Source organism: Pan paniscus, chromosome 5 (genome assembly GCF_029289425.2).
Source record: "Pan paniscus chromosome 5, NHGRI_mPanPan1-v2.0_pri, whole genome shotgun sequence".
NCBI lineage: Eukaryota > Metazoa > Chordata > Mammalia > Primates > Hominidae > Pan > Pan paniscus.
This window is the reverse complement of record NC_073254.2, coordinates 116,864,552-116,879,852: the sequence shown is the minus strand read 5'-3', so window position 1 is coordinate 116,879,852 and position 15,301 is coordinate 116,864,552. Positions and strand designations below refer to the sequence as shown.

At 38.1% G+C, this 15,301-nt stretch overlaps 1 protein-coding gene across 3 annotated transcripts in view; it reads left to right on the top strand.

Moving 5' to 3' along the window:
- The first annotated feature begins 2,107 nt into the window (after positions 1–2,107).
- The window catches only part of GPR63 (G protein-coupled receptor 63), a 48,574-nt gene continuing 35,380 nt past the window's right edge, over positions 2,108–15,301 (top strand). Inside the window, exons 1-2 of one of the 3 annotated variants that reach the window (XM_014345435.5) lie at positions 2,205–2,526; positions 3,416–3,528. The gene's annotated coding sequence lies outside the window, so the exon portion shown is untranslated. Of the gene's footprint in view, positions 2,532–3,415; positions 3,529–15,301 lie in introns of all 3 variants that reach the window. The other 2 variants (XM_003824370.6, XM_014345436.5) reach the window with 2 other exon arrangements.

Below are 15,301 nucleotides of genomic sequence, written 5' to 3'. Positions count from 1 at the left end.
GTTTGTTTGCAGGTGGTTTGTGAAATGTCACAAATGTCACTCAGGATCTTCTCAGTGGCTCCGAGGCCAAAGGATGTGGCTGGTTGGCTCAATTACTAGCACCTCCATGACCCATCAGCATTCTCATTCTTCTGATCCTGAGACTGTTGGTAAAGGAGCAGAGAGGTGGTCAGTCCCCTTGGTGACAGTGGTGGTGATGTGTGTATACTGGGGAATGGGGATTGTAGTGGGCATTTATAGTCTTTATCTACTCAACATTCTTTTGCCTTCTTTATTAACAACACTTTAATTTTCCTTTGGGAAACCTCTTTCTTTCTACTCAGTCCGTGTGGTTTGGGTATATATGAAGGGTACATACAATTATTTCCCTTGACCTTTTTGTAGATAAAGGCAAATAACCCCAGCCTGGCAGTGTGCATTCCATCCCATAGTTACAATGGTTAGTTCAGAGATGAACGCAGGATCCACGTGGGTCTGGTGAGACATTCTTCAGCTTGCTTTCTTTCTGATGCGACTAACTGCTAAGGAGGTTGGATGTTAAGACTGGAGATGTAGGTCTTCCCTCTGTTTAGAGAAATAAAACCAGTGCAGTGAAAGCACAATGAAGACAGGGAGAGAAATTGAGTCCTGATGCTCTTTGAGTATCTGGAGAAAAAAGGATTTCTAAGAACGTGTGTGTGTGTGTGTGTGTGTGTGTGCCAGTTCTACTTATGGGATTTATAAACATATGAACCAATAAATTCCAATGCCCTTTGCTGTAGGTTTTGCTAACTCAGTTTGAGTTGTGTGCCGGCCACCTCCAACTATCCTGACTTCACTTTTGCTCGCTGATAATCTCCTTTCCCATCTTAAAAGTTTGGTCCAGGCAAGACCATGTCTCCTGCTTTTATTGAGCCCAGGGCTTATTTCCTCTCCATCTGGTTACAGAAGTTTCTTCAACCTTTTGTATAGTCTCCTCTTGCCTTCTTCTTCTACAAGTTCAACACAAGTGCTTCTTTCACAGCTGTAGGTGGCAGGAGGCAAAGAACTGAGATGTTCTGGTTCAGTCTCAGGGTAGTGATATGCAAGTGCCTTTGTGTGAATGAGGAAATGCCACTCTCTCCGAGCTTGGTGCTAGGACTGGTGCTCTGGAACCTAGGCTAGATCTTAACTCCAAATTGCCTGCCCACCTCCTCAGACAGAGGACACAGTGCAGAGTACAAACTGCACAACACTATACTGAAGTCCCATAGGTCCAAGAAGCAAGGGTTGGAACTATGAGGTAGAAAAACAAGTCCGTGGACAGTAGCAACCCTCTGCTGCTCATGCCCACTGCTGCTGTGGTCTCTTCCTAGGGTGACGATAGCTGCTGATGCTGGGAGCCTCCTGGGCATCACCACCTGAGGCTGTGGCCTCAGTAATGATCACATATGTTGATAATAGCTGAAAATATCACTTGTCACTGAAAGCAGCATTTTCCACTGTCTCAAGATGATACTTTTTCTGGGGGGTCTTCCTGAGTTGTTTGGCATCTTTACAGCCCATGTGTTGATGAAAGTGAATCGTTTTAGAAATCCAGTGGGAGGCCAGCTGGGGATTGGCCATTGGAAGATAACAGAGCACCGGGTAAAGGAGGATACCTGGCAATTCTCCCATGCCACACATCAGGGACACCTTCAAGCATTGGTCTAGGGGCCCCAGCTGGCTTTTAGTTATTTCAGTCTTCTGGACGCCTGGGTGAGACCCTCATCATTGTGTTGGAAATGAGGAAGAATAACCAAAGAAGAAACGCGAGCAGCCTCGGGGAAGGGAACGCAAATCCACTGGGCAGTAGCCACTGGAGGTGCACTCTGGGGGCTCGTGGGAGCGGGAAACCAGGACCCTAAAAGGACTGCCAGGGATTAGGGGCGGGGCGACCGTCTGGGAGCGAGGCGCGGGGTGCAGGGCGCAGGCCAACGGCGAGGGTTGCCCCAGTGCCGGGTGGGCGCACTTGCGGTACCCTCGATGCCTTTGCCCAGGCGGAGGAACGATGCGACCTGAGCGTAGAGGGGTTCAGGGCAGGGAGCGGTCGAAAGGGGCCGGCGATCCGCCCTGGGGCAGCTCGGGCGTGGCCTCCAGGGATCTCTCCGTCTCTACTTGCCTCCTCCCTCTTTACTTGCCTCCTCCCTCTTTACTTGCCTCCTTCCTTTTTACTTGCCTCCTCCCTCTTTCTCTTCTCTCACTCACCTCCCGGTCTAAAACCGGGGCCGGCGCCTTTAAGAGGAAGCGTTGGTTACCCTGGGGGCGGGAACCCTTCGGCGGCTCGCGAGGCGGCGGCGCTAGTCCGCGATGCTCCTCACTTTCAGCTCCAGCTCCCGCCACCGCCGCCTCTATCGCCGCCGCCGCCACCACCTCCTCTTCGTTGTCCTCCTTCCTCCTCCGCCTGGCAGCGTTGTTCTCTGCAGCGGAGGAGAGAAGTGCTATGTCAGGAAAGTTCCGGGAGGGACTACATGGAGCCATGCTCCCTGGGCTCTTCCGCGGGCGCCCGCGCGCTGCCCTTCGCTTGAGGTGAGGTGAGGCTCGGGATCCCCGGCCCGCGATCCCCGGCCCGCGGGACGGGTAGCCGCACGGGGCGGGGAGCGCTTGCATCCGCCGCGCTGGGCAGGGCGAGCGGTTTGGCGGAGTGCGGGGAGGAATGAGACTGGAGAGACCGAAGTTGTGCCGGAGAAGCTTGGGTTTTCGGGAGGGTTTTTGCAGCTGGACTGGAGTTATTTCGGCCGGCGCCACACGGTGGGGGTCCGGCGGGGACTCGGTTTCTCCCGGGCCGCCCGCCCCCCTCCCCTGCCTGTCTGAGCCGTTAGGCCTTCTAGGAAAACGGTCGGCTGCAGAGGGGCACCCCACGCCAGCTCCTTCCCTGCTGGGCTGTTCTGGTTGAGAATTCAGTGCTGGGAGTGAGAGGAAGGAGATGAGCTCCACTTGAACTTTTACACGGTGGTCTCGCTGCTTGAGGGCTGAAATTTACCTTGTTTGCGAGAGCGAAAGGTCCCTACGCGCTCCAACAGTTAAGAGAGGTTCCCTCTTCCATGTGGTTCAGCCTGCGGCGCTGTGTGTTTCATCCTTGGCAGGTTTTCAACGTCGCCCTGATTTCAGTCTTCTCTCCTCTGCCCCTTTTCGGAAACATTCTTCTTTTTAATAATAAAATATGTTGTGGAGGCTCAGAGTGCTTAAAAAAAAATCCAACAACGTATCTTTATGAAAATTTCCCCCAGGGCTTGCCCAAATTTTCAAAGAGATCGTTTAGTCTTGGATGAGACTGAGTCTCGACACTTAGGGAATACAGGCATCCCTATAGTAGCATGCAGGTTTTTAGTGAGGTAGGATGAAGTTTAAACCATATGTTTTTAAAATAGGATTTCTCTTTGTTTATTGGGTGAGCTTGTTTTTCATTATGTCTTAGATTAAGAAGCCTTCAACCAGTTCTAGGAGTAGTGTTTCTAAGAATCATGGATAAAAACCTCATGTTTCTTGCATAAGCTGATACTGCTTCAGACATTCTAATCCATTGACGAGGTATGTAATACGTGTTTCATTTACTGAAACCTAACATAAAAGTACATTTATTGCAGACGTGGATAAGTTTTTTTTCCCACGTGTCCCGTGGGTAAAGGAAGCCCCATTTTCTCACACCCCTAGGTCTCTGCCACACCTCTATTCCTGTTTGCCTTATTCACTCACATTGCCAACTACAAATCTAAGGTGCTGATGAAAAGTCCCTATATTTTGTAAAATGTTGCATAGCCAAAATTTTAGTGACATAATTGATTACATCAATTATGAGCATTCAGATCATTTTGAACAATAAAAACAGAATGTGGGAGCTTATTTAAATAAAAGAGTGCCTTGACGTATTTCTGGTATATGCGTTACATACAATTTTGTGTGTGAAAAGTATACTACCAAGGCAGACGGGATAGTGTAGGAAACATATTGTTTGTAATGGGAAGCTTTCGAAGAAAATCATCCCAGAATAACCAGTAATACTGTAAAATTTTGTTTGGGATATAGATTTTTATCTCTAAGTACAGTTTTGTCACTTTGCTGTAAAGTATACCAGTACCGAAACTGAAAAAAAGAACCCACCATCTCAAGCATTTTCTGAAAATTTCAGCAAGCTGAACATTCTTGGAGAAAAATTTGCTTAGGAAAAATAAACATAACTAAAACCCCTATGTAGTTACTGTTTTACCTTAAGTTTGCTGGACTACAAGCAAGAAAGTAAGAATTTAGTGTTCCTAAGTGGATGTGACTTAGTTCCTAGAGTTACTTGAGCACCTTGAGATTTTGTGTATGGTTTATTTAATTTGGGATGGTTGTTTTGTGAATGAGTATTTTGGAAATGATACACACAGAGGTGGATTTATATATGTATATATCCATATCACACATATATCTATATTTATGTATCCATACTATATATAGTATAACTATATATACCATATCTGTATATGCTATTGAGTATATAAAAAACATGAAAACCATTTAGGGACCTAATAATACATGTGCACCAGGAACAGTAGGTCTAAAAGATCAGCTAAAAATAGTTATTGCTAGGGCTTGTCATCTTTTCAGCATTTTAGTCAATATCAGTTAAGTTAAAAAGCGCTGGTTTTCAGTATGTTCTCGAACTCTTAACAAGGCTTGGATCAGGGAACCATATCCTAACCACATTTATCTATTCAAATGGATAATTGAATAGATTATCCATTGGATAATTGCCAATGGATAATTGAACCAGGCATTTCTTAAGCTTCAATAGGCAAATTCTACGTAAAATTTAGTTTGTCAATATAGTGTTTTCTTCTTTTAATACTTCAAAAATAACCTTTAGGACATTATTCATAGATCTGGGATTTAGAGAGTAGACCTCAAAGGCATGAGAGGCAAACCTTGGGGAAGTTCTGGTACTCCAATTTGTGAAATGATGTCTTAAGCACTTGATTTGAGAGAGGGACCCATTAATGCTTGGAAAAACAATATGTATAAATACAGTGCTCCAGTTACTACAAGCAAAACTATTTCATTCACCTTTGTTATGTTTGTTACCACATTTCACAGCTGAAGCTGCTATATTTCAGCTTATGTATGAAAATTAGAAATGAAATGAAGTAATCTGTTAGGTGGTTTTTTTTTCTTTAATTTGCTAGCTGTTTACCAGAAATGTGTTTATATTTGCTGCAAATCACCTTTACTTTGTTGCAGGTGGCACTTTTTCCTTTTTTTTTTTTTTGCAACTATGACATATGTATATTTAGGATGAGTTCTTAGTGTTTCCTTGAAGACACACTAATGAGTTTCACAGAGTTTATGTTGCATTTCTTCAACTTTCAAAACACAACATTTGAGATGTTTGACTACCAGCCTGAGATCATAGATCTTAAGAGCTGATGTGATCCTGGTCAATTATAGTTTCAATTTCCTGGGAATTTTCTATTTAAGGTTAGATGTGCCCTCAATTTGAACTAGATGATCCACAAAATTGGTACTTTTGCAACCACAAAACATGAGAACATTCCAAATGATTTGAAGTGTGGGCAGCCCAACATGCTTTAGGATTTGGTTGGCTTGAGGCGGTATGCCATGCTTGTAAAAATGGTTTCTGAAGCTGACAGCAAGCTGTTTCAGGCTTTAAGTTTGACACATAGGATAAAATGCATTCTAGCCTCTGCACCAGTAAATATGGACAAGATTTGTATCCACTTCTGTTTGTATGACAGAAGATTGAGAAAACTCAAGCGTGAAACTCTAGCTTAATACACAGGAAAGCTCATTCATGTTCGTTATAAACATAATGAAGAGTTAGAAAAGTTGGATTTTAACACAGCTCTCGGGTCTTGGGGAATAGATGGTATATTTGCAGGTATGGGGGCAATCTAGTGGTCACCTATTGAAATTAATAGGGTTATTATTATCAGCATTTCCTTTGAGTGATATGCTAAAGAATTACATCTTCCCAGATACAATTTAGATTAAAAACACCCCCAGCCAGATACTGTACCAATCACCTGGCATATATATTAATTGATTCTTAGATCATTTTCAAATTCTTAACATCATTTTCAATTTAAACCTTTGTGTGTTATTATAGTTATAAGCTTTACATACCTTTTAGGGTTTTTGAGCAAAGCTTCTTGGTTAACTTCTTTCTCTCAATTGACTTAGCTCAGTCTATGTTATTAAAGCATTTGAAAAATATTTTAGGCAAATTCTTTTCTGTGGAAACTTCTAAGGATCTGCCTTGGGGAGGCTGGTGCAGAAGGGACATGATTCTGTATTCTAGCTGTTACCTTTCTCCTAAAATGAGGCATCTTTACATCTTCCTACTTTATACAATATAAAACAAAACAAAAACAAATGCGTAGGTAACTTTAGAGAGAGAACATTTGTAGGCATTTAAAGAAGCCTGAAGTTTAGATCAGAGTAAGAGTTTCAACTGAAAATTATTTAAGAATCAATTAAATCTATCCCATGTGTTTGGTATGGTATTTGGCTGAGGCTGTCTGGTGCAGGATTTTTTGCTGAAGTTGATCCTGGGAGGATGTGGATACAAAGGGAGTTGGGGTGTAGGCATAACATCCATTGTCTTCAAGAGGGAAAAATGTTCAGGTAAGTGGGCTTTTGTAATAAGATCCATTCTTTTCATCATTGTAACTTACTCCATTTCCCCTGTATTTGAAGCACACAGTCTTCCTACTCCATTTTGATTAACCCTGCATAAACCATGATACCTTCTACGGTTTCACACTGTCTATCACTAGCAGAAAGTCTGATCTCTCAGCTTGTTCCTACTCAGCACTTCTTCAGATGTTTTTCCTTCTTTTGCATTATTCATTTCTTGAATGATAGGAGTTTCGAGTATAAGTTGAATATCAGGTTTCTCCATTTTCTATAAATTGGATAAATTTGCACCCACTTACAGGTTTGGTGATATTGGGAACTTCTCATTTTTGTTTCTATAATTCATGTATAGTTACTATTTCAAGGTTTCAAATCTGTTTTTTTTTTTTTAACTTTTATTTAAGTTCAGGGGTATAAGTGCGGGTTTGTTACATAGGTAAACTTGTGCTGAGGGGCTCTGTTGTGCAGATTATTTCATCACCCAAGTATTAAGCCTTGTACCCATTAGTTATTTTTCCTGATCCTGTCCTTACTCCTACCCTCCACCCTCATGATATAATAGATTTTTTTCTTACTTTAGAAGTTTTTCTTGTTCATTGTAGGAAATTTAGAGGCCAGGCATGGCCATTCATGTCTGTAATCCCAGAACTTTGGGAGGCCGAGGCGGGAGGATTCTTTGATCCCAGGAATTGGAGACCAGCCTGGGAAATGTGAGGAGACCCTGTCTCTCCAAAAAGTAAAAAAAAAAAAAAAAAAAAAGTTAGTCAGGTATGGTGGCACGTGGTTGTGGTCCCAGCTACTTGCGAAGCTAAAGTGGGAGGATCGCTTGAGCCCTGGAGGTTGAGGCTGCAGTGAGCTGTGATCATACCATTGCACTCCAGCCAGGACAACAGAGAAAGACCCTGTCTTCAAAAAGAAAAAGAAAGAAAAGAAAATTTAGAAAATCCAGACAAGTAAAAAGAAAAGAAAAGAAGAATTATACCCAGATATAACTATTATTAGCATTTTGGTATCTATTTTTATATACATATAGAAAAATACTATGATATTTTAATTTCTAAAAATGGCCCTTAGTGTAGATATATAGCTTTATAATTTCGCGTAAAGATGAACCACTTCCCTTGTCATGGAATGATCTGTAACATTTTGAATTCTGAATAATATTATTCTATGGATGTATCATAATTTATTGGGGATATAATTTTTTTCTTCAGCTGTACAGTAATGACTACCTTACAGTGCAATTTAAAAAAAATTTTTATTTATTTATTTATTTATTTATTTATTTTTTTGTGACAGAGTCTCACCGTGTTGCCCAGGCTGGAATGCAGTGGTGCGATCTCGGCTCACAGCAACCTCCGCCTCCCGGGTTCAAGCGATTCTCATGCTTCAGCCTCCTGAGTACCTGGGATTACTGGTGCCGATCACTGTGCCTGGCTAATTTTTGTATTTTTTGTAGATGGGGGTTTCACCATGTTGGTTAGGCTGGTCTTGAACTCCTGACCTCTAGTGATCTGCTTACCTCAGCCTCCCAAAGTGCTGGGATTACAGGTGTGAACCACCGTGCCTGGCTATAGCTCAATTTTTATACATACCTATGGTTATTCCCTTTGGGTAAAACCCTAGACATAGAATTTTTGGGGAGGAATAAAAGGGCATTGATATTTTTCATTGCCCTCAAGGCACTTTATTATTCCCAATATAAAATCTGTAGAGCTAATCATTGTCTTCCCTGTTTATCTTCTACAGTTTTTTTTTTTTTTTGGTAAGTGTAATATGAAAGAGTCAAGTCAGATAGGGTTGGAACCCAGACCTGATTGTCTAGTGCTTTTTCCAAATGAAATAACCCCAGTTTATAGAGATTTAGCCTCAATCCAAAACCGTTCATGAGTGCTCAGTTATAACTATAAATGTTACCTCCAGCTAAACAGGTAGAGTAGTTGAGTGTGCCATGAGAATGCTGTCCCTTTTTCAATTTCAGTTTACTATATTGCCATCTGCCCTCTTGCCCACACCTATTGACACATAATTGTGGAATAATAGAGTGAATGAATGTCATTTCCTGTATAGTCATCTCTAAGATGTAAAAATATTCTGTTTTCTGCACTTTGCTGCCAACTCCTGAACTCTTAACATTTAAAATAAATTTGGAAGGTTTAAATTTACAAAATTTAGCCTTGAGCTATGTGTATATGTGTATGCGCATGTGTTTGTTTACATCTATATTTTATCTATATGTTTGTATCTTTCTTCCTTTCTGTCAATAATATGAAACTTCGTCTTAGCCAGAAATTACCTTTTGAAATCAGTTGAGTATCACTCTGGCTACTACAGAAGCATGTGGTCACTTCTAGTAACAAAACTAGAACTATAAAATGAGCAAAAGTCAGGAAAAGGTAGAAACTTAAACACTGATGGCTAAATTTAGAGAGAAATTCTCCCTTTTATTTTTGAAACTAAAATTATCTTTAGCCATTAAATGTGTTCCAAGTGAATGTAGTTATATTTGCATTTTTCATTTTTAGAATTTGGTTCTGGATGTAGAAGGTAAACATGCATGTACTCCCAAACATGCTTTCTGGGACAGTTACCGTTTTCCAGACATTGTTTTCTTCACTGTGGAATAGTTTCCTTTCCTCCTTTCTCTAAGTCAGGCTTAGGTTATCTGCTCCCTTAATACCTGGTACTTACCTGTTTTAGCACTTGGATAAGTGCTAAATATGCTTTTCGTTTAAGTAAGTATCATTTTCCTTTTTACTATCTCAAATAAAAGGAACTATATTTTCAGTGTGGAATGTAACAGGCATGGATAGGTTAAACAGGTAAATTTTTTTTCATGAGGTCTTGTGGATGTTCACTGTTTATAGGAAAGTTCAGAATATCCTTTAGAAACTGATTTTGCCATGTTATTTTTAAAGAATGTTTATTGTGATGTACATTGTACATTTAAAATTGCATGAAACATACTTTTAAGTTTAAAAAATTGAATACTCATGGACTTACTACTAAAGTTAAGAAATACACCTAGAATTCCTCTGTCTACTCATTCCTCACATGGAGGCAACTCTTGCTTTATCAACCCTCTTTGTGTGGTTATTTTTGACCTTTTATTACATAAAGGGAATTTTACTACTGTAAATATTTATACTTTTATGCTTGCTTCATTTGCTCACTGTTATATTTTTTAGATTCATCAGTGTTGTTTGTAGCTGTAATTTGTTTTTTGTTAATTTATTGTATATAATGTATAATATATAGTAGAGATGATCAGCAAAGCCGAAAGTTGCTTCTTTGAAAATATTTATATATTTGTTTCTAACATGTTCATTTTTACTCTTTTTTTTCAATGTTTTTAGGTTTATTCCTGCCTTTATTCTAATTTTTTAGGTTGAGTGCTTAGCTCAGTTGTGAGTCTTGCTTTGTTCAGAGTATAAATCTCGAATCATCACTTTAGCTGCTTATGTTTTCATACAATTCTAAGTATTTTCTTTGTTTTTAAGACAGGTTCTCATTCCTTTGTCCTGGCTGGAGTGCAGTGGTGTGATCATGGCTCACTGTAGCCTTGACCTCCTGGGCTTAAACGATCTCCTCACCTCAGCCCCCTGAATAACTGGGACTACAGGTGCATGGCACTATGCCTGTCTAATTTTTTTCATTTTTATTTTTTGTAGAGATGAAGTCTCACTGTGTTGTCCAGGCTGGTCTTGAACTCATGGGCTCAAGCCATCTTCCCATTTTAGCTTCTCAAAGTGTGGGGATTCCAGGCATCAGCCACCGTGCCTGTCCTAAGTATTTTCTATGATTTGTTTGATCCATGAGTTAATGAGAATCATGTTTCCTAATTTCTAAGCATATTTTGTTGTGGTTGTAGGTGATCTCTAAACTATTTGTGATATGGTCAGAGGATGTGGTCTGTATCTTACCAGTTCTTTGATGCTTGTTAAGGTTAGCTCCATGGACAATGGCAGGGGTTCTCTACAAATAAGTGTTCCATGTGTAGCTTTAAAACGATGTGTATTCTCTAGCTACTGGATGCAGTTTCATGTGTATCTATAAGATGAAAATTTTAAATGTGCTATTTAAATCTTTATCCTTCTTGATGTTTTTATCTACCTGATCATTTAATTACTGAGAGATTATAATTATGGATTTATTATTTTCATCTGTTTAATTCACCTTTTACTTTATATGTTTTTGAGGTTTATTATTAGATACATACAAGTTTAGATTTTAAAATATTTTTGTGGGAAATTAACCCTTTTGTCATACGTCATACCTTCTGTATCTGTAATAGTATTGTTTGAATTAAAGTCTCTTTTTCTTTGATAGTAATACAACAATAAAGGGTCCCCTATAGATTATGATGGGCTTGACACACCTTTCCCTACTTGTTGGCTTTAAAGTTGGATCTATATCCTTATGATTTTAGATGTGTCTCTTGTAAATAGCATATAGCTGGATCTTTGCTTTTAACTGGAGAGTTTAATCTCTTTATATTTAGAATGAAGACTGACTTGGATTTATTTATCATATTATTATGTATTTTCTATTCTGCTTTTTCTTTGTCTTCTTTCCTTTCTTGCCTTCTTTTGGATAGACTGACCCTCTGCCCCTACCATTTATTTTTTGTTTTTACTATTTTTATTTAGGGGGTCAGGAGATTACCTATAAGTTCTACATCTATTATTTTAGTGGTTACCCAGACAATTTTAATATATACTCATCTTTTTCTAGTCTAAAGTTAATATCTTTGCCTTCTATTACGGAATTGAATTGTATCCCCCAAAATTCATATGCTGAAGCCCTAATCCCCAATATGACTATATTTGGAGATAGGGCCTATAAGGAGGTAATGAAGATTAAATAAGACTATAAGGGTAGGGCCCTGATCCAATAAGATCTCTGTGGAGATACAGAGATCTCTCTCTCCCTCTGCATACACAGAGGGAAGGCCATGTAAGATCATACGTGTCTACAAACCAGGAAGAGAGGCCTCACCAGAAATGCATCCCGATAGTACCTTGATCTTGGACTTCTAGCCCCCAGAACTGCGAGAAAATAAATTTCTATTGTTCAAGCCACCCAGTCTGTGGCATTTTATTTCTTAGGAATTGTTTAACTCTTATGATACCTTCCTCCAACTTGCATGTCATTGTTGTTGAGTATTTTAGTTCTAGCCTGTTTTTTCTCTCTCAAGTTAGAAATTACTTTTATTGCTTTATACAGTATCTGTTATATTTAGTTCTTTATTCATTAATATCTTTCCACCCAGTTTCTTCTTGTCTATCAGACCTTCTATCTGGGATCATTTCTTTTTTGCCTGACATATATCCTTTAATTTTCCTTTACTGAGTGTGTGTGTGTATGTGTGAAAGAGAGAAGGAGAGGGAGAGAGAGAGATTTTTGTTTGTGACAATCCTTTTAATTTAATTTAATTTGCTGAAAGGAAGTATCAAAAATATCATTTCATTGTCTTCTGTATTTTATTATTATCATTGAGAATTAAGCAGTCAAGCTCATTTTTTTCTTTGTCAGGGAATCTGTCTTTCCAAACTCTGGTTCCTTCTAAGATCTTTTGAAGATACTCTCTTTCTCCTTGAAGATATTATCTCTGTCTATTCTGAATTTTTGATCTGATGTTTTTGGGTATGAATTTTAACATCTCTTATTTGGCATTAGATAGGCTACATTGAGGACTAGCATTTTTCAGGAATTCTGGAAACTTCTATTTACAATCCTTTTGAATATTTTCTCATTAATCTTATGATCTTCTGGAACTCCAATTCCATGTCTGGTAGACTTTCTATGTTTTTCTTCCTTAGTTCATCTCTTTTATCTTTCATTGTTTTCGCTTGATTGTATTTGGAAAAATTTCTTATGTTCTAACTTGCAGTTTATTCACTTCAACTATGTCTAATACGCCACTTTGTTGATTTAGTTTTTAATATCAGTTATATTTTTCATATATGGAACTTTATTTTCAAATCTGCTTGTCTTCTGGTCATAATTCTAACCATTTATTATTTTTATATTCTTTGTCTAATAATTTTCATAACTGAAGTCTTTTGTGAGTTTGTCTTTTTTTCCCCTTGCTCTTAATCACTCATGTTGCTTTATTTTGCTTTATTTTGAGGTTTTTGTGGTTTTTTTTTTTTTTAGACTGTGTTCACTTGCCTTGGAACTTTGTGGTAATTATTTCAGGCCTGTGATGAAGGTGAGTTCCTCCAGAGGGGAAATACATTTGCTGTTGCCTGCTAGCTTGGGTGCTGTACTGACTTCGGCACATTTTAAATCAGATTTCTGTTTGATGATGCTTTATTTCTTAAAATGTACCTTGTGGTTACAGATCTTTTGGGAGAGATTATTTTCTTTTTTCCATGATGTATTTTCTTCATGCAATAAAATATAATTTTTATTTCCGTTTTCTTTTGACGTGGTAGAGTTTATTTTTCATTCACTTTTACCCTAGCAAATATTGGCCCCATGAAGTCCCTGGTTGCCATTGAGGTCTTCTGACAAATATTCTAATTCTGTAATCGCAACTCAAATGCTTTTAATTTGACTATACTAAAGACACTATTTTATTTCTGGGATCATAAACATGTATAAAATAGAATATGTTTGTTATTCAGGTTAATAAGCAGACCTTAACTAATCTTACTGTAGAGTGTTTGCTTTTGAAAAGAAAAAGCAGACATTAATGTATTATAATATGATAGCAAAATACCTTTCTCTTTTTAATTTCAATTTTTAATTTGACATTTTTCTTTGTTAATAAATTAGAAATTTCTGTATATGATGTTGTTGTCAGCACTTTCTGTTCTTCAGTCTCAAACTTCATTTTGTTTACAGTCATTTAGTATTTAGTTTTGTATTTTGTTTTTTAGAAAGTTATTGCCAGCTCCTTGTTTTAAGTTTGGTTTCATCTTCCAGCTGGAAAGACACTGCCAGTCACATTTAGCTTTCTGTTCCTTCATATATCTAGGCTTTGCCTTTAAAATGGTAGTAGGTAAAGTTAAAAAGCCACCCATGGTTCACAGATTCCTTATTTATATTCTCAAAAGCAAGTTAAAGATGGCAGACTGCAGGGTTCTTCTGGGTACTTCACTTTTAAAAATGAATAGTTATTTTATGCTTATTTGAAATGGTACATCTTGGTAAACATTTTAAAGAAATGTTTGTTTTTATTCTTTTTATTTTTTATATTTTAGTTTTTATAACATCTTCAAATTTTTACTTTTAATCCTACATGATATGGTGATGTGGATGCAGCCTTGGTTATGATGAACAGTTAGTTACTAGACAGAGTTGAAGAACTTCAGCATTATATCTCTCAATACTCAGTTGTTGTAGGTTAACAATAAAAGCAAGTATAGTAGTAAATGAAGCTGAATAAATAAAAAAAAGACTAAGATAATTAGCTTGATTATCTTTGGGGAATGATTCCATTCATCAGGTGATGATGGAATAAAATTAAGCTTCCATGTCATAAAATTAAGCTTTTACTATTTTCTGTGCTCTTTTTACATTTTCAGTTTTAAAGTCTTTTTGTCCTTTTACTTTTCCTCACCTTGAGTAAACAGGCACCAAAATGGAAATAATCTTTGAAGCATACATAAAAGAATCTCACTTTGGTAAGATCTTTGCTCATATCTAGATTCTAGGTTGGAATAAAGTTCCTGAAAACAGTCCCTCTAGTAGCTATTTTTTTTAAGTAGGTAGAAGACACTCCATATCAAAAGCCACATTTTATAAAGAATCCATTTAGTTTGTGGCCCTTGTAGGAGGGAGAATTTTCTTTTTTATCTTATACAAACTTGAGAGTTGATCATTTCACTGAATGTTGTTTCTCCCAGACCCTATGTTCAAGTCTGATTTTTTTCCTGCTCAATTCCAGTGTAATAAATATTCTGCATATAAGAATTTTCACATTTGTTTCATTACCTATTATACAAACTCAGCATTTGGGCCACATTGTTGCAGTGGTTCCCGCCCTAATTGAATATATATTGAGTATACACATACATACACATATACACATCACTTTCTGGTGTTAGTCAATCTCTCATGGGCCCTATTTGCTAGAAGAAATAAAATGAGGATTGAGCATGAGTGAGGTATAATACAAATGGAAAAACTTTACATAAGTTTAAGCAGTGATATTTATAAACAATATTTCATACTTTTGTTTCTGTACCTTTGGTTTGAGAGAAAATCCAGGAATTGCGTTTCTGACTATTGTGTGCACAGTTAACACTGAGCCATTGAATTTCCTATGGGCCTTTGGTCTTTCCAGTCTTAATATCAGTTGCGTCAGCTCTTTGTAATCTTGCAAAGCTTTTAGTGTTGCTTTAATCTTTGAGCAGAGAACTAGAAGACTAGTGGCAGGTGTCTTACTTATGTGGGGACAATAACTCGTGACACTATCAGTGGGAAACCCAGTAACAACCAAACACCACAACTTCCCACTGGACCCTTTCTCCCTTGTGACTGTGGTGCATGATGATAAATTGTTCTTTGGTGTTAAGAACACAGCCATTTTATCATTTTGATTTTTTTTTTCATTTTTAAAAGTTCAAAATGAATAGTGCAGGCTTTAAGACTTTTTTTTTTTTTGCTAAGGCGTATTTTTGGTGGGGAGTGAGCAGGGTTTATGTTGGTAGGTGAC